Below are 25,170 nucleotides of genomic sequence, written 5' to 3'. Positions count from 1 at the left end.
GATGGACTCGAGTCTGAGTGAACTCCGGGAGTTGGTGATGGACAGGGAGGCCTGGCGTGCTGCGATTCATGGGGCCGCAAATAGTCGGACACGACTGAGCGACTGAACTGAACTGAGCAGATAAAAACATATTTTATATGTAATTTTTAGAAATCAGTCATACTCAATGCACTCTATCTCTTTATTTTGACTTAACTGTTTTTTCTTATAGAACATGTTGAAGTATTTAAGCTGAATATTCCTTCATTTACTCTGCAAATGAGTAGTAAGTCTATACCAGTGAGTGGGAACCCATCTTAGTGTTCCGCGGACTGTCAGTGCTCATGTTAATTTCAGACTTTTCTGGTAATACGTCTACATCAGCAAGTGATTTTGTCGTAGAGTGACTCATTATAGTTCTGTTATGAGATAAAACCCTCTGAGCTCTGCAGTCACACTTTATTCAGTCATGTGAAAACTGTTAGTGAAAAGTGTTCCTACTTGCCATGATCGCTGAATAACTCTTATTTCCAACTTTGCTACATAACTTCAGTGTCTTTTGTTGAAGATTAAAATGAGAGAGCAGAGTTTAGAATTTCAAGGAAGGACTCCTTTGTTTAGCCCTCAAAAGCAGCCAGAGAGAAAACTTGGTTCATAAAGCATCTGCAACGAGTTTTTACAGGTAACTTTTCAGCAGAAGTTATGGAATCCAGGTGATGATTGCTGTATCCTTAATGGATACAAAAGAGAACTATCAATCGAAAATGTGAAACCCAATGGAACTGTCTTTTCAAGAACCAGAATAAAATTAATTCAATGATAGAAAATTTTAAAAATTAGAGTTTGCCAACAAGAAATATATCCTTCCAAAAAATGTATTTCTTGAAATATATATTTCAGAAAGATACCGGAGTAAAATCTGAGATTTAAAAAAAAAAGGAAAATGAGCAAATAAAATGACATGTATGTTGATAGATTGAAGTAGATATCCTTTGAAAAAATAAATGTAATAATGGTAAATTTCCAGAACTAAAAATAAAATTTTTTTTAATTTAGTTTTTTCTATTGAAGGATAACTGCTTTACAGAATTTTGTTGTTTTCTGTCAAACCTCAACAGGAATGTATACCTACCGCTGATTCATGGTGTATGTATATATATATATATATACATATACCATGAATCAACGGTATATATAGGAATATATATATATGTATATATCCCCTCCCTTTTGAACCTCCCTCCCATCTCTCTCCCTATCCCTTCCCTCTAGGTTGATGCAGAGCCCCTGTTTGAGTTACCTGAGCCATACAGCAAATTCCCATTGGCTATCTATTTTACATATGGTACTGTAAGTTTCCATGTTACTCTTTCCATACGTCTCACCCTCTCCTCTCCTCTCCCCATGTCGATAAGTCTGTTCTCTATGTCTGTTTCTCCATTGCTGCCCTGTAAATAAATTTTCCACTACCATTTTTCTAGATTCCATATATGTGCATTAGAATACGATATTTCTCTTTCTCTTTCTGACTCACTTCCCTCTGTATAATAGGTTGTAGGTTCATCCACCTTATCAGAACTGACTCAAATGCATTCCTTTTTATGGCTGAGTAATATATTCCATTATGTACATGTACCACAACTTTTTTATCCATTCATCTGTCGATGGACACCTAGGTTGCTTCCATCGTCTAGCTATTGTAAATAGTGCTGCAATTTTAAAGAAAGTTTAAGGTAAACTGTTGAGAAACAATTTAATGTAATCCAAGAGAGGGTTAGGAATTTAAAGTATTCTAAGATCTTTTTATTATTTGACAGGAAGATAAAGACACTGATTAATATTAGACTTTAAAATATTCTCAGGCTTCCCTGGTGGCTCAGACAGTAAAGAATCTGCCTGTAATGTGGGAGGCCCAGGTTCTATCCCTGGGTAGGGAAGATCCCCTAAAGAAGGGAATGGCTACCCACTCCACTATTCTTGCCTGGAGAATTCCACGGACAAAAGAGCCTGGTGGGCTACAGTCCATGGGGTCGCAAAGAGTCAGACATGACTGAGAGATTAACACTTCCACTTTATTCATATTCACACTTTCATAGGGTCAATTAACAGAGTGAAATTAATGAATAAAATTTCAAACCATTAGAAGGACAAACTGGAATAAAAAAAAACCTGATTAATTGAATTCATTTCCAAGTAAATCCTAATATAATTGTAAAGGAAGAATTGTATAGAAGAACAAAGGATCAGTGAAAGTTAATTCATGAAGAAAATGCAGGATTAGTTGTAGTATTAAATACTACAACTAAATATCAAAACTTGATTAGAAACAATATTATTTAGGACATGACACACAGGTGAATGAGTATGCAAACAGGCCATAGAATAATATGAGAGACATAATATTGCAGACCACTAGGCAAAAAATTATTCAGGCATTATTACTGGAGCAGTTGTTAATTTCTATGGGAAAAAGAAACCCCTAGGTATTTCCCTCAAACTAACACATGATGCAGAACTCAGAAATCATAAAAGAAAATATATTTGACTATCTTAGAATTGTAAACTACTTATCAAAAGATATATAAAAAATGAGTAGCCACAGAATGATAGATGATATTTATAATATGTAAAACCAGAAAGGAATTAACATCTATGATACATAAAGAGCTTTTTCAAATTAATAAGAAAAAGACAAACTACTTAAAAACACTTAAAGGCAAAAGAACAAACAAGTATTTCACGGAAGAGAAAATAGAACATTCCAATAAATACATTAAAGGATATTGTCTCATTTTTAACCAAGAAAATGCAGATTAATACTACAATGAGCTACTGTTAGACACATCAAATTGAAAAATGTTTTAAAGGAGGATAACAGGTCTTGATGAACAATGGAAAAAGGAGATTTTTCATATGTTTCTGATATATCTATAAATTATCCAGTAAGGTTGCTAATGTGGGCATTCAGTGACCCAGAAATTATTTTCCTATATATTTAAGCTAGAAAGAGTTCTACATGTGTACAACAGAATAAATGTACAGCATTGATTATAATACTAAGACCTGGAACCAACAAATGTCCATCAATAGAATGAATAGAAAAAATTTGGTTCAGTGTTAACTAAACAGCAGTGAAATGAATGAAACAGCTCATTTTATCAGCGTGAATCTCATCAACACAATGTTGAACAGAGAAAACATTGTTGTGAGAATAATACATATGCTTCAATACCCCTCATATAGCATTTAAAAATATGTAAAATTAAACAGTATTTCAGGATACATACATATGTATAACAGCTATGAAGAAATGTCCAGGGAATGATAAAAGTTCTGAATGCTGATGACTTATTAGGGGAAGAGAGAACAGCCCCTTAAGAGGCTTCAAGGATAAATGAAATATCCTGTTTCTTAATGTGGATGTTCTTCTAGCAATTTTCATGGCTTTTATACATAATATATTTTCTTAAGTATAAATTTTTCTGTAATTAAAAAATAAAATTACATAATTTAGAAGAATTTTTCAAAAGGTTAAATAACTCATACTGTACCCTATCATTTATCCATAAATAAAATAAAGCCACCAAATGAAATGAATTCATTACAAGTCTTCTTTTAGTTAAATTTCTTAAAATCAGTGGTTTTCATCTTTTTCACTAATATGGATTCCTAAATTGTTCCAGGACCAAAAAAACACTCCAACATATAGTACATACAGTTATCACTATTTTTGCTAAGTTGCTTCAGTTGTGTCTGACTCTGCACCCCTATGTACTTTAGCCCACCAGGCTCCTCTGTCCATAGGATTCCCCAGGCAAGGATCCTGGAGAGGGTTGCCAGGTCCTTTTGCAGGGGATCTTCCTGACCCAGGGATCAAACCTGCGTCTTATGTCTCCTACACTGACAGTTGGATTCTTTACCACTAGCCCCTCCTGGGAAGCCCATTCATTGTTTAGTGAATGTGGCTGACCTTGGTAAGGTACTGTTTTCTCAGTTTCTTCATCTCTAAATTGAGAAGCTTGGATCAACAGACTACTCTAGAAGTAGTCCTGCAGTAAGTTTCTATGTACCAGTCTGGTCTATAAATTGAAAGCCCTCTCCATTGGGTTAGGAGCACTCATTACAAGCTGTGGTTTCTGAAAGGCAAAAACTATGCCTTCCAAGGGCATAACTGCAGGGCATAGTTGTGAATTATCTGACATATGGTAGATGACCAAATAAAGTCAGTGGAGTAGAGGATTCTGGCATGACATGCTAGTGAATCCTGGGCATGCTAAAATCTCTTCATATCCTGAAGTCATTGCGAAACCAGTTGGGTGGTTTTACACCACCACTGCAAGGATCATGGATAATAAAGGATCAAAAAGAGGAGACATCCATCAATTTTCACATTTTGTTTTCTCTAAAATCAAGGTAGAACTTGTAATAGATGACACCCTTTTCAACTATTGTCAGCTAGGCAGCACTTGTGATGCCCTTGTCGTTGCCTGATTATAAACTTTGTTATCCTGGTGATGTGATACACAATAGAACTCCTTTGTTTCTGTTAGTAAATCATTTAAGGAAAGAATGAGTCCTTCTTGTCCTTTCTTCTGTTGAAACAAATCTGATAAAATGAAGAAAGCCTAGCTTCAGAAATAATAAAACTAGATATGCTGATATTTTAGAAGAAAATCTTGGGGAAAGTGGTAAAGCTTTTATGAAAAATCTCCATCAAAAAATGATCTTGATAGCACAGAAAATGAGACTGATTTGAAAAACAGATAAAGAAATCTGAGTTGAAAATATTCAATAACTCAGAAGAGATGCACTCTAAATGTGAATAGAGTTTAGGAAAACTGTAACCAATGAGTGTAACATACTATATATATATATATAAACAGGGTGTACTAAAAACAAAAACAAAACAAACAAAAAAAAACCACCTTTCTCCTGTCACTGATGCTATTCACTGGTCTATTCACTGATGCTATCAAAACATAAAGGGTTAATCCCCACCCCCACCCCTGCCCCCGTTAAATCTTAGTGATGGAACCTGGGAACCAGGAGAGGGCAGCAGATAACAAACCGGAAAATATTTTTGTTGTTATATTTTAACTGTAGAAAAGGCACTTCATATTTTATGAAGCTCTTTCACATATATCAATTTATAGAATCCCTGCAACATGGCTGGGGCAGGCCAGTTATTCCCGTTCTCATTAAATAGACAAACAGACTGGGAGAGATTAAGGCATTTCTTTGAGGTGGCCCAGCTTCCCAGATGGTGCCAGTGGTAAGGAAGTGAAAGTGAAAGTCACTCAGTGGTGTCTGACTCTTTGCGACCCCAGGCACTATACAGTCCATGGAATTCTCCAGGCCAGAATACTGGAGTGAGTAGCTGTTCCCTTCTCCAGGGCATCTTCCCAACCCAGGGATCAAACCCAGGTCTCCCACATTGCAGGCAGATTCTTTACTAGCTGAGCCACCAGGGAAGCCTGTGGTAAAGAATCTGCCCGCCAAATTAGGAGATGCAAGAGACACAGGTTCTATCCCTGGGTCACGAAGATCCCTGCAAGAGGAAATGGCAACCCATTCTGGTATTCTTGCCTGGGAAATCCCACGGACAGAGGAGCCTGTCAGGCTATAGTCTACGGGGTCACGGAGTAGGACACGACTGAGCATGCATGCAGCTAACTAACTTAACAGATGGCCGTTGATTTTAAGGAGTTTAACTTCATGTGCGTCCCACTCCTTCAAATACTGGTAGAACCACTGAGAAGCCGAGTGGCTGGTCCGAAGGAGAATTAGAACTGGGATCTGCTGAGATCCAGATCCAATAAGCTCAGGCCCAGGGTGTGTAAGGAAGATACCATGAATCAGGATGTAGACATGAGCTAAGAAGTCCAATCAAAGACCAAGGGAGGTTAAGTAAATTCCACACCAGCCTGTGGTCCCTGGAGAGTGGGGACTGGTCTGAACCACCAAATATAGACCGGAGACAGACAGGAAATCCCAGATGGCATCTTGTGTTGTCAGAGGTCTGTGAGTCCTGGTAGGTCTCAATCCCTGCCCTTTCTGATCTTTAAGTGAACCAGCCTCGAATATTTAAACAACAGAGCAGCTCCTGGCCCCTCAGCAGCAATATCTGAGCAAAACTCTCCAGGGTGTCTGTACTGGTGAAGTTACAGATGAAATGAACAACAAAAAAAAATATTGACTCTGTTCCTGCCTCACTTCCTAGCAATTAAAACCCAACAACAGCAACAAACAATCTAGAGGGAGAGTTTCTGCTTCATTTACCAAGTGGTTATTGTTTAAAAGCTCAAATCAGAAAGTGGAATATTTTGAAGCCCTGCTGGGAAGGCATATATGATTCTCCCGTGCAAAGAAATTGTACTACACCTTTTAGCCTGATGGTATAGCCTAGTGAAGTACTACTTTGTGTTGTCAGGATTCATTTCTTTACCAAGCAGTCACTACATAAAGCTATGTGGTTGAGATTTTGAAATTTTTTATTTACCTGCTGAAACTCAGAGAATGGAAATGTTCTTAGGCCAAGAGGTATAATCTCTGCTTAATATTCTCCTGCATGACCATCTCTTTGGAATCGCTCCAAAGAGAAAGGTTGGGAGGTGTGCCTACAGCTGTGTTTTCTTAGGGAAGATGGTTCTCAGAATGCAGAAGAAAAGGTACAGTGTCCAGACTCTGTCCACAGTGTGTGCAAGACATCAACCACAGGTGTTAATATACAAATAATAAACTAGTCACCCTCCAAGAAACCACAAGAGCAGGAAAGTCGAAGAATCTGGCAATCTTTATTACTCACTTAAATAAATCATGCTTTGTGCTGGTGGAGGGAAGAGAGGATATTTGTAAGTAAGCACTTGTGTGTGGGAGGGTACTGAAGATAAGGTGGGCATTTCTTTTTTACCTTTTATTATTTATTGGCTGCACTGGGTCTTCACAGCTGGGCACGGGTTCTCTAAAGCAGTGGTGAGCGAAGGCTACTCTCTAGTTGCAATGTGTGGGCTTCTCATTGTGGTGGTTTCCCTGGTTGTGGAGCATGGGCTCTAGAACACGTAGGCTTCAGTAGCTGCAGAATGTGGGCTCAATAGTTGCATGGTCCCATGGCTTGTGGAATCTTCCTGGACCAGGGATGTAATCTATGTCCCCTGTACTGGCAGGCAGATTCTTAGCCACTGGACCACCAGGGAAGTCCAGGATGGGCATTTCTTGTTCCAACAAAATCTGTGCTTTATCGTGACTGTTATGTGCACATTTTATGAGGGTTTATGTGGCCTGTGACAGGATGCAAAGACTTCGAGAGCAGAATGATTCAAAGTCGTATGTTGTTGTTCAGTCACTAAGTCATGTCTGACTCTTTGCATGACCTTGAACTGTGGCATGCCGGGCCCCTCTGTCCTCCACTATCTCCCAGAGTATGCTCAAATTCATGTCCATTGAGTCAGTGATGCTGTCTAATCATCTCATCCTCTGCCACCCCCTTTGCCTTGAATCTTTCCCTGCATCAAGATCTTTTCCAGTGAGTCAGCTCTTCACATCAGGTGGCCAAAGTATTGGAGCTACAGTATCATTCCTTCCAATGAATATTCAGGGTTGATTTCCTTCAGGGTTGACTGGTTTGATTCCCCTTGCTGTCCAAGGTACTCTCAAGAATCTTCTCCAGCACCACAAAAGCATCAAGTCTTTGGTGCTCAACCTTCTTTATGGTCCAACTGTTACATTTATACATGACTACTGGAAAAACCATAGCTTTGACTATATGGACCTTTGTTGGCAAATTATATAGTCATTTTATGACATGGTCTTTAACTCTTTAACTCTTTAACTCTCTTTTAGTTTTCCCTCTGGGATAACAACTCCTAAATATATTTTTCTATCTATATTTATATCTACATTTATATTTCTTCCCTGAGTAAAGAGTAGGAACTGAAGCTTTAGAATCAGATGGCTGTGGATATGTAATATATATATTAATTTTTCATCATTCATTTATTCGTTGATTTTGGGTGAGGTATACAGCATCTTTGAGCCTTAATATTTACCTGTCAAGTAGAGATACAAATTCCCACATTATATTGTTTTCAAGTGAAGTGAGTAAGTATATATTCTCTGTGATCTGTAGGTTAAAGGCAGCCAATCTTTTCTTTCCATGGAAGCTCCTATAGACACACCTTGAGCTCTATCTTCCCTCCTTCAGGGTGCCACTCATATTCTATGCTTGCAGCTCTCCTTTACCAAGTTAATCAATTACTGAGCACTTTCTAAATGCCAGGAACTGTCCTAGACCCTTAATATAAGGGACAAAACCCCTTTCCTCAGGGAATTGATAGTCTAGCGGACCCTCTAGTCTCTTTTTCCTGCTCACTTGTGTCTTTATCCACTTGTCCTCCAAACTTCACTTCATCAGCTTCCCATTCTGTGGAGAAATTTTCTGAGATTTTCCTACAGGAAACTGGTCTTGAGAACTTTGAAATTCTGTAGCATTTTCCCACCTTCACTGCTCACATGGCTCTTGACCTCCTGCTTCCCTATATTGTAGGTTTTTGTGCACATGTACTTTCAAACTGCATTATTCTGGGGGTGAAAGTTCTAGATATAAGCTTAAAAGGACAGTGTGATTCTGCGTGTTTTATTCACTGGGTATCCCCAGGAACGGTAGTGGGAAAATGGCAGATTTTCTATAAATATTTTGTCTGAATGAATGCTTTTGTATCTTTCACACTACCTTGCTATGTTATATGTGGAGAATTAGATTTACCAATTAGAATTAAATCCAATTAGAATTGGATTTAAAACCAAGCTGGAAAGTTAACTTTCTCTCTCTGAGACTTGGCTTCCTAATATGGAAGATAGAAATACAATTTTTGTTTAATATATTATTGAAATGCTTTTGAAGATCAATATTATGGTGTATATGGAAAATAGCATTTTGTGCTCACCACTGAATGAGTAAGAGTTGCTATGACTAACCTTGTAATGAATGAGCGAATGAATGAACACGGGCACTGTAATGGACTAAAGGTTTGTGTCCCTACAAAATTCATATGTTAAAGCCCTAACCCCCAGTGTGATGGTATTTGGAGATGGGGTCTTTGGGAGATAATTAGGCTTAGATGAGGTCATGAGATGTGATTAGTTCCTTGTAAGAAGAGCACCACCACCTCAGCTCATGCTCCTGTGCCACAAAGATGTGAACACCCAGCAAGATGGCAGCCACCTGCAAGCCAAGAAAAAGGGCTGAGATTGAATCTAGCATTTCAATCTTCAACTTCTCAGCCTCCAAAACTGCGATACATTTCTTTTCTTTAAGCCATCCAGTCTAAAGTATTTTGTCACGGCAGCCTGACATGCATGTGTGAATGAATGAATGAATGATAAGGAAAAACAGGATTCTATAAAGTTTGAACAATTTGGCGATTCAATCAAGAGGTAAGTAAAGGAGGAGACAAAGTCTTCAGTTAGTCCAGAGAATTACCTGATGCCTAAAAGTGCTGTGCTGTAACTTTGCTGAGTATCTTTCCTGAGACCAGCCTCACTCCTAAGTTTAGGACATAAGAGAGAGAATTAATCCATGTGTTAAGAGAGGTCTCAGTAGGTGTCACCTTAACTCGCTGATCCTCTGTTGTGTGTAAAATGGAGATTTGAAAGCCCAGCATATCTACTTACTAGCATTGTTGAAATGATCAAAGAAGTTTGTGCATTAATAAATGACTTTTAAACTATCGATTGCCCATAAAATGAGAGATGCTAGCAACAGTATCATGTCATTAAAGACTCATGGTTTGTGCCATATCCTTTGCTTCTCAGAATTAAACTTTTTATCCAAGATTTGCTTATAATCTAGGAATTCTTAGCATCCTGGAATTTACTGAGAGTGTTAAGGTTTGGATCACACAACAACCCTGTGAGCCATGTTTTGTAGGAAGAAAGTGGCCCATTAAGGCAAAGTGAAATTTCCAGGGTCACTGGCTTGTTGACGGTACGACTGGATTCCCAACACCCATTCAGTAACTCCAAATTTGCAACTTTTTCCAAGAAAGGACAAAAATCTGAGCACTCTTGTTTTCAAATACTTTTTTTTGTAAGTGAGACCTAATTCTCCTTAGTATCACATTCAATCCAGTAAAAGTAACACCTGAGATTTTTGTGTAATTTTCTAGTACCTTTAAGTTTTGGTAAATGTGCAGTACTCTTACCAGTAACTTATTTTTTCATGGTGCAATTTAACAGTGCATCCTTAGATAGCCAATTGGCAGTTGCTGATATTTAATTTTTCACAAAGATTTTTAAATGGTCTGGTACTGTGAAAATATTTTATGCTCGTAAATATTTTTTTTAAGTGTATGATCTGAATATTTTAAAACTGAGTGCTGGCATAAAATAAGATGACTGAGGTCATAGTCCATATCTGCAGATATTAGTTATTAAACAAGAGACAAGATGGGTGAAGAGGTCTAAGTTGTATTTAAACTTCTGGAGGAAGGATGATAACGAGGTGTAGAACTTTACAATAGCCTTTTGAATATAGCCTGTAACTAGGCATATGATAGGAGTTAAAAAGAAATTGCTTCACTAAGCACCATTATCCTGAAGAATGGTAAGAATAGCAAGCAAAGACATTGATGACCTCAGAGAAACATGAATAACACATTATGGCTCAGATTATATTGACAGCGTAGCCTGACTCCCAGGAATTTAGAGCAAATTTGGCATTCAGAAGCCAGATGGGTTTCTTTAAGACCCATTCTATTTTTTAAAGATCTTGTTAAGTCAGCCTTGAAGGAAGAACAGAAGATAATTTTATTCTGGAGAGAAATACATTTCTTCCCTCTAAATCTTATCATTCAATGGCAGTTTAATAAAGAAAGACTAAGCCGAGGATTTTGAAACTCATGTGGAAAGAGACCTGGCTCTATCCTCAGGAGTATTCCTATTCTCCTAGCTAAGGTTTCCGCCTAGGAAGCCCCAAAGGGGCTGAAGTCATGATACAATTTCAGGACCACACGGAGCTTGGCTGACAAGCTGTTCCTCTAAGCATGTGCTCATGATCTCTTATTGGGATTGCCACGGTGCCACTCCTGAACACAGATTTAGTCATGCACGGGTGATTAGTCGCTCAGTCATGTCTGACTCTTGGTGCCTGCCATGCCAGGCTTCTCTGTCCATGGAATTAGGCATGGCAAGAATACTGGAGTGTGTTGCCATATCCTCCTCCAGGGGATATTCCTGAACCAGGGATCAAACCTGCGTCTCCTGCCTTGGCATGTGGATTCTTTAACGCAGAGCCATCAGGGAAGCCCCTTAAATTGTCATGCCACACACACAAATGCAAACCAGGATCTCAGTACTCCTTTGACCCAGTGAAACATAAGCAACCACTGATAATTCCCAAGCTTCATTCTCTGCTACTGACCACAAAAATTCAGAGAGACTATGATACAAGCCAGCTGATCTAACAATCAAAATCTTGGGGAAAAATCCAGACTCTCTTCGGTATCCCCAAGTCAGTAGGTTTCTTTGCTTAAAGATAAAATAAAAAAGGGAACAGGGTGCTGATTCTGCCCCACTGAAGATTTACAGGGCCTTTGTACGAATCAGACTGTAGTACCTTTGTACAAGCCACATCCCTCTGATTTTCTGTTTTGGACATAGCAGGAGCCATAAGGGAACCTCTTTGATTTTATTGTTGGTTTGTTGTCTAGATTTATGTTGAGAATATTATCTGCATATGTGTGTGCATATATAACACTCCATCAAAGTTCTTTCTTATATCTATGGATGTTTCTGTGTGTCATTTATAAGGTACTGCCATAATTTTCTTTCTCATCAGAATCAAAACTTTTTTATTATTATCATCATTAACAATTATCGATCCCTTTGAAAAGTGTTAGTCGCTCAGTCATGTCTGATCCTCCTGCAACCCCATGGACGGTAGCTCTCCAGGCTCCTCTGTCCATGGATAAAAGTAGATGGCGTTAGCCCCTTTTTATTATAGATGAGGAAACTAAACTTTAGGAAGCTTAAATAATTTTAAAATCTACATAGCAAAATTTTGGCAAAGTCAATTTTCAAAATCAGGGCCTATGGCTCCAAAGGCGCTACCTTTTACCATCATACTATGTTGAATCTGGACTTCCCTGGTGGCTCAGACAGTAAAGCGTCTGCCTACAATGAGGGAGACCCGGTTTCAATCCCTCGGTGGGGAAGATCCCCTGGAGAAGGAAATGGCAACCCACTCCAGTACTCTTGCCTGGAAAATCCCATGGATGAAGGAGCCTGGTAGGCTACAGTCCATGGGGTTGCAAAGAGTCGGACACAACTGAGCGACTTCACTTTCACTTTCACTTTTCATGTTGAATCTAGCACATGCTCTCCCCTATCCCAGGAAGACGTAAAATCTGAGGACTAACAGAGGAGGTTTGCTTATTTCAGTAACCAATATCCTGAATCTGACTCTCTTAGATGTTTAGAAATTGTATACTTTGAAAAGTTAATACTTTGAAAAGTTATACTTTAAAAAGTTAAAAGATATATAGATCTATATATACACACACACAATTAAAGATGATAAACCCAACACAATAGAGTGTGTGTAACGATTTGCCCTTTTTTTTTTAACCAGGCACCGCTTAAATATGTGCTTTGGATAATTGCTCCCCCACTCTTCCACCCTCTTATTCACAGTAGCCTCTTTTTAGGTCATTCACACATTTATACAACTAGCATTTTTTTTAAACACTCGCTTTAAAATCGAGCATTGCTCTAGGGACTTGCAATAAAGCAATGAAAAAAAATAAAAGTCTCATCAGAATATAGAATAAAAATATGCTTATTAAGACTGATCTTGAGACAGTGGTTGGTTAATTTTTTTAATGTAGAGTCAAAAAAAAGTCAACAGTTTTATCACTTCCAATCTCGCTCTAAAACAAACTACACCCACGAGTTAGGCTTTATACATCCTGTGTGGAGGATCTTATACTAATTTCTATGGAGCTGTCAGAGAGAAGAAAACATGTCTTGTCCTCAAATAACAAGGGCAGGGAGGCTGTTCTAAGAATTTTGATTTTTCCAAGACTCTTTCTAGGACTCATTCTCCATGATACTTCCTCTCTTTAATAAACTCATTGTACCCTGTGTGTTTTCCAAGTGTTCTATGGTGTAAGTCTTTAGGGGTTAGTCATTTCCACTTGCCAGTGCCTTGCCTAGCAAGATCTGATGCAAAAACCATTTATCCATCACGCCAGTTGGCAAAGGCTTGGGGCTGAGTTTTGTTCGGCAAACAGATGAGCCCTCTAAGGGTTAATTAGGAAGCGAGCCCCTTTCAGGGCCTGGGATTGTTTACTTCAATCGTTTTCACACGCAAACTGCCATGTTTCACTTGGGTACTAATTGTGCCTGATGGACCCATTATTTTGTAATCAGAGCAGTTTCTTGGCTAGCTCTCTGGGGGTTAATTAAGAGGATGAGGTAGTGCCCCGGATATTACCAGCAGACAGGACCCTTGAATTTCTCACCAACCTTATTGGAGAACCTCCTGTTACTATGAACAACTGGGTTTCTCAGCACCAGCGGTGTCTTGCACAGTTTAAGTTTATCAGGTTACTGGACCAAGACAAGCCCGGCTGATCCATCCACGCAGTCTTGCCTGCCTTGGCCAGTCTCCGCTCACAGAGGACTTGTATTAGTGGGCTCTGGAAACCCCATCTGCATAGGGGCAGCGCTGTTTACTGCAGAAGATGATTCCTGCCCCAGGTTAAATGTGTACACCTCCTGGAAATGTCAGTATCTTTAAGCCAAAGGCACTTAGAAGCTAGAAGAGCAGCAGTCTACTTGGAACACACTGTATTAACACAGCAAGAGCCCACAATGATTGGTAAGGTGATCAGACGTTTCTCTGATACTGTTATGTCTCTGTGGCTGCTAATGGGGGCTGACCTTGTAATCTGCCAGTTCTTTTCCCCTCGTTTCTTTCTTCTCCCCGTGCTGAATTTCTAGCTCCAGGCTGTGTAAAATGACTACACATTATTTTCTCTTTTTTTTTTTTGTTTATTTTGCAGCAAGCTTCACTGGGATTTAATAACCGGGAGAGAGAATTGTGTATTGAGGTGTGAATGAGGAGAATGGTAGATACTAGAGCTCAGATGTCTAAGCTCTTCTGTATTTGGGGCCACTGGGGGAACCAGCAAACCAAGAAAAGGGATTTTTTTTTAACTAGATGCTATAGCCTCAATCCCATATTATCAATTACAGTGAAGCATTTCTGTTGCATATAGAATTGTCTGAACTGTAATCATAGGTAACTTTAAAAAAAACTCTTGGAGAAGTATAAATTGCTTTTATCGACTTAGTTCTTGCACAAATTCTTTTTATCAAAAGGACTGGTTGTCTGAGGGTAGAAAATGTAACATGATGGGAAGTACACATGATGGAGAGTAACGACCTGAATTCAGTTCTTATTTCTTCCATGAACAAGCTGTGTAACTTGGGGCAGCTCACTTTACTTCTGTGAGTCTCAATTTTCTTATCTTTAAAATGGGAATAATAGTACTGACCTACTTTCTGGATTGTTTTAAAAATGAAGCATAGTGCCTGGCATATAATATTATGTGAAAAACTAGCTGGATACAATTTTTAAAAAATATTCCAGAAAAATGTTCCAAAGATATTGTTTATAATCATGTATAAGGCTTAAAGACACAAATAGGATATTTTATTAATATTTGATATTTTATTAAATATTTTATTTGAAAACAAAAACTGATATTTTATTACATTCCTCCATTTCCATACACACAAACAATTATGAACTGTTACTAGCTATATTCTTCAGCTTTGGATTGTTCCAGAACCTAGCTGGATACTGAGGGTTTCCTGTCGTAGGTCTGTGCTTTCTTTCTGTCAGGGAAAGAGAATGCCAGAGCAAAGTTACATCCTTCTGAACTTAGGTAGAATTTTGCAGAATAAGGAGTAAACCTAGTACTAAAAATGCATTAGGTATATGCCATGTCCAAAATAGGCAAATCTACAGAGACAGAGAAATTGCAATACTTTGGCCACCTGATGCGGAGAGCTGACTCATTTGGAAAGACCCTGGTGCTGGGAAAGATTGGGGCCAGGAGGAGAAGGGGACGACATAGGATGAGATGGTTGGATGGCATCACCGACACAATGGACATGGGTTTGGGTGGACTCCGGGAGTTGGTGATGGACAGGGAGGCCTGGAGTGCTGTGGTTCATGGGGTCACAAAGAGTCGGACGTGACTGAGCGACTGAACTGAGCTGAACTCACAGAGACAGGAAGTAGATTCATGTTTGCCTAGGGCTGTGGGTGGGCAAAGTGAAGAGGAATGACTGCTAATGAGAACAAGCCTTTTCGGAGAATTGTTGAAAGTATGATCACAGTTACACAGCTCTATGGATATACTGAAAACCATTGAATTGTACATTTTATGTACGTTGTTTGTTTTAAATGTGAATTATATCTTGGTAGCTAGGCTGCAGTCCATGGAGTCGCAAAAACTCGGACACAACTGAGCAACTTCACTTTCACTTTTCACTTTCATGCATTGGAGAAGGAAATGGCAACCTACTCCAATATTCTTGCCTAGAGAATCCCAGGGATGGGGGAGCCTGGTGGGCTGCCATCTATGGGGTTGCACAGAGTCGGACACGATTGAAGCGACTTAGCAGCAGCAGCAGCTGTTATTCTAAAGAGGTACATTTAGAAATTATATTATACTTTCTTTTTTTTTTTTTTTTTTACCATTTTAATTTTTTATTTTTTAAATTTTAAAATCTTTAATTCTTACATGCATTCCCAAACATGAACCCCCCTCCCACCTCCCTCCCCATAACATCTTTCTGGGTCATCCCCATGAACCAGCCCCAAGCAAACACTTAACTGAGGAATCTGTATTTTCCACATTAGGGCCAAACAGTCATCAATATCTAGTCAGTTCTAGCACTGTATTTCCTAAGATATGTATGAAAGTATAATATAATTTCTATTATATTATAGATATATATATATTATAATATATTTCTATTATATTATACTTTCATACATATCTTAGGAAATACAGTGCTAGAACTGACTAGATAAGTGTTCTAGTAGGAAAAAAAGAAGCAATCAGAAGATAGTCCCCAGTCTTGTGGGCAGCACAGATCAATGCTGAGGAGGATGCTTTCCATGAAAATTGGATAAAGTGTATTAGCTTCAGATCTCAGTCTGAAGTTGCACCATCTCCCACTTCTTTTTCAGTCTTGACTTATTTTTTGTGTGTTTCTGCCCTTAAATATGTGGACTCATCAAGCCTGTGCCTCTGAGAAGACTAGACAAAGCATTGGCCTAAAGATTACTCACAATGAGACAAAATCCCTATCTCACACCATCCCATTTTTCCCTAGCACTTAAGAAATATATATATTAATAATACATCTCATAAATAATATGCTTTATTTTAGTATTTAATGACTAGTGTATATATACAATTACTACATACCTAGAAAATAATGTGTTAAATAGTAGACTAGATTTTTTGGGTAAGCTATATTACCAATGTCTTAGCAATTGCAATGTCTTTATCCCATCATCTACTAATCTCAGCTAATATATTATAAGAATTAAGTTCATGTTTTAAAATTTCTTGATCATTCAACTGGGGATTTTATGAGATTTTTTTCCCCCTAATTAGATTGTTATTGTGTTTAGCTTTTAAATCGGCCTAAAGTTTATACTAGAAATTGGAGGAAAGTCAATTCTAGTGGCTCAGAAGGTAAAGCATCTGCGTGCAGTGCGGGAGACCCAAATTCAATCCCTGAGTTGGGAAGATCCCCTGGAGAAGGAAATGGCAACCCACTCCAGTACTCTTGCCTGGAAAATCCCATGAACGGAGAAGCCTGGTAGGCTATAGTCCATGGGATCTGCAAAGAGTCAGACAGGGCTGAGCGACTTCACTTTCACTTTCTTTCTTCTTATAGTTCATTTGTGCTTATGTAATTTGCATTTTTGCTTTATCTTCAAACTGTGGTTTGCTTTCAAGGAATTTTTTAAAAGTCATTTGTCGCACAAAGACAGAAATATAGATCAATGGAACAAAATAGAAAGCCCAGAGATAAATCCACACACCTATAGACACCTTATTTTTGACAAAGGAGGCAAGAATATACAATGGAGTAAAGACAATCTCTTTAACAAGTGGTGCTGGGAAAACTGGTCAACCACTTGTAAAAGAATGAAACTAGAACACTTTCTAACACCATACACAAAAATAAACTCAAAATGGATTAAAGATCTAAACATAAGACCAGAAACTATACCACTCCTAGAGGAGAACATAGGCAAAACACCCTCCGACATAAATCACAGCAGGATCCTCTATGACCCACCTCCCAGAATTCTGGAAATAAAAGCAAAAATAAACAAATGGGATCTAATTAAAATTAAAAGCTTCTGCACAACAAAGGAAACTATAAGCAAGGTGAAAAGACAGCCTTCAGAATGGGAGAAAATAATAGCAAATGAAGCAACTGACAAACAACTAATCTCAAAAATATACAAGCAACTTATGCAGCTCAATTCCAGAAAAGTAAACGACTCAATCAAAAAATGGGCCAAAGAACTAAATAGACATTTCTCCAAAGAAGACATACGGATGGCTAACAAACACATGAAAAGATGCTCAACATCACTCATTATCAGAGAAATGCAAATCAAGACCACAATGAGGTACCATTTCACACCAGTCAGAACGGCTTTGATCCAAAAGTCTACAAGCAATAAATGCTGGAGAGGGTGTGGAGAAAAGGGAACCCTCTTACACTGTTGGTGGGAATGCAAACTAGTATAGCCACTATGGAGAATAGTGTGGAGATTCCTTAAAAAATTGCAAATAGAACTGCCTTATGACCCAGCAATCCCACTGCTGGGCATACACACCAAGGAAACCAGAATTGAAAGAGACATGTGTACCCCAATGTTCATCGCAGCACTGTTTGTAATAGCCAGGACCTGGAAACAACCTAGATTTCCATCAGCAGATGAATGGATAAGAAAGCTGTGGTACATATACACAATGGAGTATTACTCAACCTTTAAAAATAATACATTTGAATCAGTTCTAACGAGGTGGATGAAACTGGAGCCGATTCTATAGAGTGAAGTAAGCCAGAAAGAAAAACACCAATACAGCATACTAATGCATATATATGGAATTTAGAAAGATGGTAATGATAACCCTGCATGCGAGACAGCAAAAGAGACACAGATGTATAGAATGGACTTTTGGACTCAGAGGGAGAGGGGGACGGTGGGATGATTAGGGAGAATGGCATTGAAACATGTACAGTATCATGTAAGAAACGAATCTCCAGTCTATGTTCGATAAGGGATACAGGATGCTTGGGGCTGGTGCACGGGGATGATCCAGAGAGATGATATGGGGTGGGAGGTGGGAGGGGGGTTCATGTTTGGGAACGCATGTACAACCGTGGCAGATTCATGTCAATGTATGGCAAAACCAATACAGTATTGTAAAGTAAAATAAAGTAAAAATAAAAATTAAAAATAAATAAATAAAAGTCATTTGTCTACTTTGTGACATTTATTTAGTTTAAGCCTGGGTAACAGAAATTGAAATTTAACTTAGAAAAATTGCAGTATGTTGAAAAACAAGGAATGAATTAGGTCTATTAAAACTATTTTTATACCTGTGTATGATAGAACTTCCTCTCTTGCCTAGAAATAACTTGGATACCTTTTGCAATATCGCGTCACATGTGAGTGATGAGAATGTTATATAGCCATAGGGATTAAAGGTTTTTTCTTGATTTTAGCACACATTATAGCACTGATCTCATTATGCCTCTCCTGCTACACTCCCTAGTAGTGAGAGCGTCCTTTCTTGAAGACTACAGGAATTCATACTGATGATGATATCATCAAGTATTTTGACCATTTAAACCTTTCCTATCAACTAGCAGCTGGAGTTATCCACTGGCAAGCATAAGCAGCTAAGAGGGATGACTTTCTGATTGGCACCACCGCTCATTGAGAACTTACAAATGTCAGGCAGTGTGCTTTGTCTGTAGAGATATAAAAATGGCTAAATCACACTTTGGCTTGAAAGTAGCTCAAAGTTTAACAGGGGAAATTAATAAAAGAGAGTTATGGTGTAGTGTGATCTATGCTATGATTTAACAACACAGGAACAAAGAGGACATTAGGGAAGATGGCAAGATTTAGCTAGTTTTTTGGTGGTGCTTTTTTTTTTTTTTTTTTAAGAATAAGGTGAAGACTTCCCTGGTGGCTGAGATGGTTAAGCGTCTGTCTACAATGCGGGAGACCTGGGTTCCATCCCTGGGTCAGGAAGTTCCCTGGAGAAGGAAAAGGCAACCCACTCCAGTACTCTTGCCTAGAAAATCCCATGGATGGAGGAGCCTGGTGTCCATGGGGTCGCAAAGAGTCAGACATGACTAAGCGACTTCACTTCACTTTCATTTTAAGAATAAGGAGTTAACTAGAAGGATAGCCTGGGGCTTCCCAGGTAGCTCTGTGGGTAAGAACCCTCCAACTAATGTAGGAGATGTGGGTTCAATCCCTGGATCAGAAGATCCCCTGGAGGAAATATGGCAACCCACTCCAGTGTTCTTGCCTGGGAAATCCCTTGGACAGAGGACCCTGGTGGGCAACAGACCATAGGGTCACAAAGAGTTGGACATGACTGAGTGAGCACACACACATACAGAAGGGTAACCTAGACACAGAAAAGACCCTATCTGACTTTTACTAAAAACATAGGAGGTAACAGGCTGAAAGACCAGTTAGTAAGTAAAACTGCTGTTCAAATCTCTGTACTCTTGATTCTCCAGCATGGTGACTCATAAAATGCATAAAAAGAGAGATCCCTTCTGTACTTGGATAGTTGTTTTAATATGTATTAGCAACTGGCCGGCGTTATCAGTTCAGTTCAGTCTCTTAGTCGTGTCCGACTCTCTGCGACCCCGTAGACTGCAGCACACCAGGCTTCCCTGTCCATCACCAACTCCCAGAGCCTACTCAAACTCATGTCCATCTCATCACTGATGCCATCCAACCATCTCATCCTCTGTCATCCCCTTCTCCTGCCTTCAACTTTCCCAGCATCAAGGTCTTTTCAAATGAGTCAGTTCTTCACATCAGGTGGCCAAAATATTGGAGTTTCAGCTTCAAAATCAGTCCTTCCAATGAATATTAGGACTGATTTCCTTTAGGATGGACTGGTTGGATCTCCTTGCAGTCCAAGGTATTCTCAAGAGTCTTCTCCAACACCACCGTTCAAAAGCATCAATTCTTTAGTGCTCAGCTTTCTTTAGAGTTCAGTTCTCACATCCATACATGACTACTGGAAAAACCATAGCTTTGACTAGATGGACCTTTGTTGGCCAACTAATGTCTCTGCTTTTTAATATTGCTGTCTAGGTTGGTCATAGTTTTTCTTCCAAGGAGCAATTGTCTTTTAATTTCATGACTGCAGTCACCATCTGCAGTGATTATAGAGCCAAAAAAAAAAAAAGTCTGTCACTGTTTCCACTGTTTTCTTATCTATTTGCCATGAAGTGATGGGACCAGATGCCATAATCTTCTTTTTCTGAATGTTGAGCTTTAAGCCAACTTTTTCACTCTCCTCTTTCACTTTCATCAAGAAGCTCTTTAGTTCTTCGCTTTCTGCCATAAGGGTGGTGTCATCTGCGTATCTGAGGTTATTGATATTTCTCCCGGCAATCTTGACTCCAGCCTGTGCCTCATCCAGCCTAGCATTTTGCACTATGTATTCTGCATATAAGTTAAATAAGCAGGGTGACAGTATACAGCATTGACGTATCCCTTTCCCGATTTGGTACTAGTCTGTTGTTCCATGTCCAGTTGTAACGGTTGCTTCTTGACCTGCATACAGATTTCTCAGGAGGCAGGTAAAGTGGTCTGGTATTTCCATCTCTCTCAGAATTTTCCACATTTTTTTGTGATCCACACAGTCAAAGGCTCTGGGTGTAGTCAATAAAGCAAAGGTAGATGTTTTTCTGGAACACTCTTGCTTTTTCTATGATCCAGAAGATGTTGGCAGTTTGATGGCTGGTTCCTCTGCCTTTTCTAAATCCAGCTTGACCATTTGGAAGTTCATGGTTCAGGTACTGATGAAGCCTGGTTTGGAGAATTTTGAGCATTACTTTGTTAGTGTGTGAGATCAGTGCAATTGTGGGGTAATTTGAACATCCTTTGGCATTGACTGTCTTTAGGAATGGAATGAAAACTGACCTTTTCCAGTCCTGCGGCCACTGCTGAGTTTTCCAGTTTGCTCGCATACTGAGTGCAGCTCTTTCACAGCATCATCTTTTAGGGTTAGAAACAGCTCAACTGGAATTCCATCACCTCCACTAGTTTTGTTCATAGTGGTGCTTCCTAAGGTCCACTTGACTTTGCATTCCAGGATGTCTGGCTCTAGGGGAGTGATCACACCATTGTGGTTATCTGGGTAATGAAAATCTTTTTTTCCCGGAGTCCAGCTCCAGCAGCCAGGGATTCATCCTGAAGGGTTGAGCGGTGTCAGTGAGAAACTGAGGCAGCCTCTCAGTTTTCTTGGACTGCCTGTTTATTTCAAGCTTATTATTCTCTTTTATACTTTTAGAAAAGCATTAGGTCAGAGGTTTGATATTTTCAGTTCCCACTGACCCAGATTTGTTGTCTCTATAAATCATTGTTGCCCCTCAAAAGGAGTTTCTGCCTCAGTGATTCTCTTACCTACTTTTTCTCATGTGTCCTTGTGAATACACTGTAACTCATGCTAATGTCTGGACTGCACACCACATTCCTCAGTTTATTTCTTATCTTTCTAAGTCCTATTTGCCACTAGTATCCTAAGCTCACTATTTCTTAGAAAGGGCTTCTAGCTAATAATATCTCTAAAGTCCTTAATTTCTATAAGCTATAGTAGAATATGCTAACATTACAATGTTCCTTAAATCTTTAGCTTCTAACTATTTTAATTATTCCTAAGACCTAAATTCAGCAAACTCTTCTGCCATAAGTATTTTCTTCACAAATAGGCTTCAGATAGCAATCCCTCCCACGGCCTCAAGCTGCGGCCTATGTGCTCATCCAGGAACACTCTTTTGTAAAAGTTGTTAAACAAATGTCAATGATTAACTTTATGAATTATTCTCTGAGCACAGCCACAGAAGGCTTTGTGCCTTCTCATGCTCCTCTCAAGAACAATAAGCACCTTAATATTCCTTTTCAGTCAACTCAGCCAAGGAGAGGAAAAGACAAGTCAGAATTACAAGGCCTAACTCCTTCATCCCAGGACAGTGCCTGCTGAATGAGGAGAGGGGTCTGGGGCCGTGCCTCCATTTTGTCATGGCTCCTGACATTTTTTGTATAGTTCTTCTGTGTATTCTTGCCACCTCTTCTTAATATCTTCTGCTTTTGTTAGGTCCATACCATTTCTGTCCTTTATTGTGCTCATAAAAAGAAAGATCCCTTCTGTACTTGGATAGTTATTTTAACATGTATTAGCAACTGGCAAGCACTATACGTAGGCTCAATTTAACAACATAGATTGGAATTTCCCAAAATGTATCTTATAGAACACTCATTCCTGAAAATGTTTAGTAGTAAATGGTTCCATGGTTAAATAAGCTTCAGTTCAGTTCAGTCGCTCAGTCATGTCTGACTCCTTGTGGCCTCATGAATCACAGCACACCAGGCCTTCCTGTCCATCACCAGCTCCCGGAGTTCACCCAGACTCACGTCCATCGAGTCAGTGATGCCATCAAGCCATCTCATCCCCAGTCATCCCCTTCTTCTCCTGCCCCCAATCCCTCCCAGCATCAAAGTCTTTTCCAATGAGTCAACTCTTCGCATGAGGTGGCCAAAGTACTGGAGTTTCAGCTTTAGCATCATTCCTTCCAAAGAAATCCCAGGGTTGATCTCCTTCAGAATGGACTGGTTGGATCTCCTTGCAGTCCAAGGGACTCTCAAGAGTCTTCTCCAACACCACAGTTCAAAAGCATCAATTCTTCGGCTCTCAGCCTTCTTCACAGTCCAACTCTCACATCCATACATGACCACAGGGAAAACCATAGCCTTGACTAGACGGACCTTAGTTGGCAAAACAATGTCTCTGCTTTTGAATATGCTATCTAGGTTGGTCATAACTTTTCTTCCAAGGAGTAAGCGTCTTTTAATTTCATGGCTGCAATCACCATCTACAGTGATTTTGGAGCCCAGAAAAATAAAGTCTGACACTGTTTCCACTGTTTCTCCATCGAAAGGCTAAATATTATGTTTCCCTCACGTAGATTTAAAACACACATTAACATAGAGCTCTAAGAAGACCTGCGGTTTAAAAACAACAAACTTTGTTTAACTTAATGGTTCCAAAACGAGTTTAGGCATGGGATATGAAGTGAAGTGAAGTGAAAATCACTCAGTCATGTCCAACTGTTTGGCACCCCATGGACTGTCATGGAAATCTCCAGGCCAGAATCCTGGAGTGGCTAGCCTTTCCCTTCTCCAAGGGATCTTCCCAACCCAGAGATTGAACCCAGTTCTCCCGCACTGCAGTCAGTCAGATTCTTTACCAACAGACCTACAAGGGAATCTTTCACCCCAAATAAATTGAAATAAAATGATTACAACCAATAACTTATCAGGTAAAGAAGACAAACTGGCTTGGGTTAGTTCAAATTTTTTGGTGGATCATCAGTAATCTCATTCACAAATGTAACAGCTGCTATTTCAAAATGCAAGTAACAGACATTGTATCATCATATAGATTTTTATTTTATTTCATGATGTTCTTCAGTAAATTTATATAGCACCATCTGTGGGAAGTACTTCTGAGATTAACCTAAATCAAGGTAATCCCTTAAAATCTAATACCATATTTTTGTTAAAATTGTATAATATTCTAATATAAGGTCATATCCATTCTATCATTCTTAAAAGAAAAGAATGGAACTGAGTGCGTATGTCAAATATACTGTGACACTTCATTGTAAAACCAGTGCTAGCACCCTGACTTCTCTCTATATAGACAAATTCTCTGGAGTTGCAAGTGGCACAAATGCAAATTGTGTAAGCTTAAGCCATGGGTGCTGGTTCTTCTCCTTCATATGCCAATAGAATGTCTGGTGTCAGCACCAAGATCCCCAGGTGTGTCTTTCCTGGTAGCTCCTGCACGGCCTGATTGGCTTGGGTGACTCACTGTGCCAGGAATGGACTGCTTAGGCCTGGGTCATCTACAAACCACTGGCGCATAACTGGACTATGAAGGGGTGGGTTGTGGAGCAGATCAGATGAACCACATGAACATAATTTATTAAAGACTGGGGGAATGGATGTTTTCCCATGGAAAGGGTACTAAGATAGAAACAAAAGCATACACTGTGAAAAAATTGGTGCAGAAAATCTTATATATAAAGCAGAAATAGAGACACTGGGCTTAGAGAACAAATGTGAGAATACCTAGGAGGAAAGGTGAGGGTGGGATGAATGGGGAGATTGGGATATATATACCCGTACACATGTATGTATACATGTATATACACTATTGATACTATGTATGAAATAGATAGCCAATAAGTACCTACTGTATAGCTCAGGGAACTCTCGCCTGTGCTCTGTGATGACCTGAACAAGAAGGAAATCTGAAACGGGGGATATATGCATATGTATAGCTGATTCACTTTGCTGTACAGTAAAAACTAACACAACATTATAAAGCTACATTCCAATAAAAATTTAAAAATTAAACATTTGCCATACACCTACTCCGAAACCAATACAGGTTGTAACCACATAGACTAAGTAAAACTTAGTCTTGAGTAGTTTAAGTGGTGAAAGTACCTCTTAAATAGTTGAAAAGGCTTTCTTTTTAAACTTAGTTGTTCTAAATCAAATTATATCCAAAGGCTTCAAATGGAACTAAAGAAAGCTATTTACATTTTTCAGAGAAACAGAAATTTTGAGTATATATCTTTAAAGAAAGACAATTAAAACTCTGAAGTAATATAGCAGATGGTTAACAAAAAAATTTTACTAAGTTTTTTCTTCCATAAAAACCTAACTTAAAAGCAAGGCTACTTTTTTATACAAGTTCATGAATAGATGAAAAATTAGGAGAAAAATTTGCTGAAATCTTATCATCCCAA

The 25,170-nt window shown here is 39.0% G+C and overlaps 1 protein-coding gene across 6 annotated transcripts in view; it reads left to right on the top strand.

Moving 5' to 3' along the window:
* LINGO2 (leucine rich repeat and Ig domain containing 2) overlaps window positions 1-25,170 on the top strand; it is a 1,524,944-nt gene that overhangs the window by 1,359,820 nt on the left and 139,954 nt on the right. Inside the window, exon 1 of one of the 6 annotated variants that reach the window (XM_060411030.1) lies at window positions 13,570-13,855. The exons of the other annotated variants lie outside the window; for them this stretch is intronic. The gene's annotated coding sequence lies outside the window, so the exon portion shown is untranslated. Of the gene's footprint in view, window positions 1-13,569; window positions 13,856-25,170 lie in introns of those variants that run through there. 6 annotated transcript variants of the gene reach the window in all.

This window comes from Ovis aries, chromosome 2, assembly GCF_016772045.2.
Source record: "Ovis aries strain OAR_USU_Benz2616 breed Rambouillet chromosome 2, ARS-UI_Ramb_v3.0, whole genome shotgun sequence".
Taxonomy (NCBI): Eukaryota; Metazoa; Chordata; class Mammalia; order Artiodactyla; family Bovidae; genus Ovis; species Ovis aries.
Note: the sequence above shows the minus strand (reverse complement) of the source record. Positions and strands in the feature narration are given on the sequence as shown.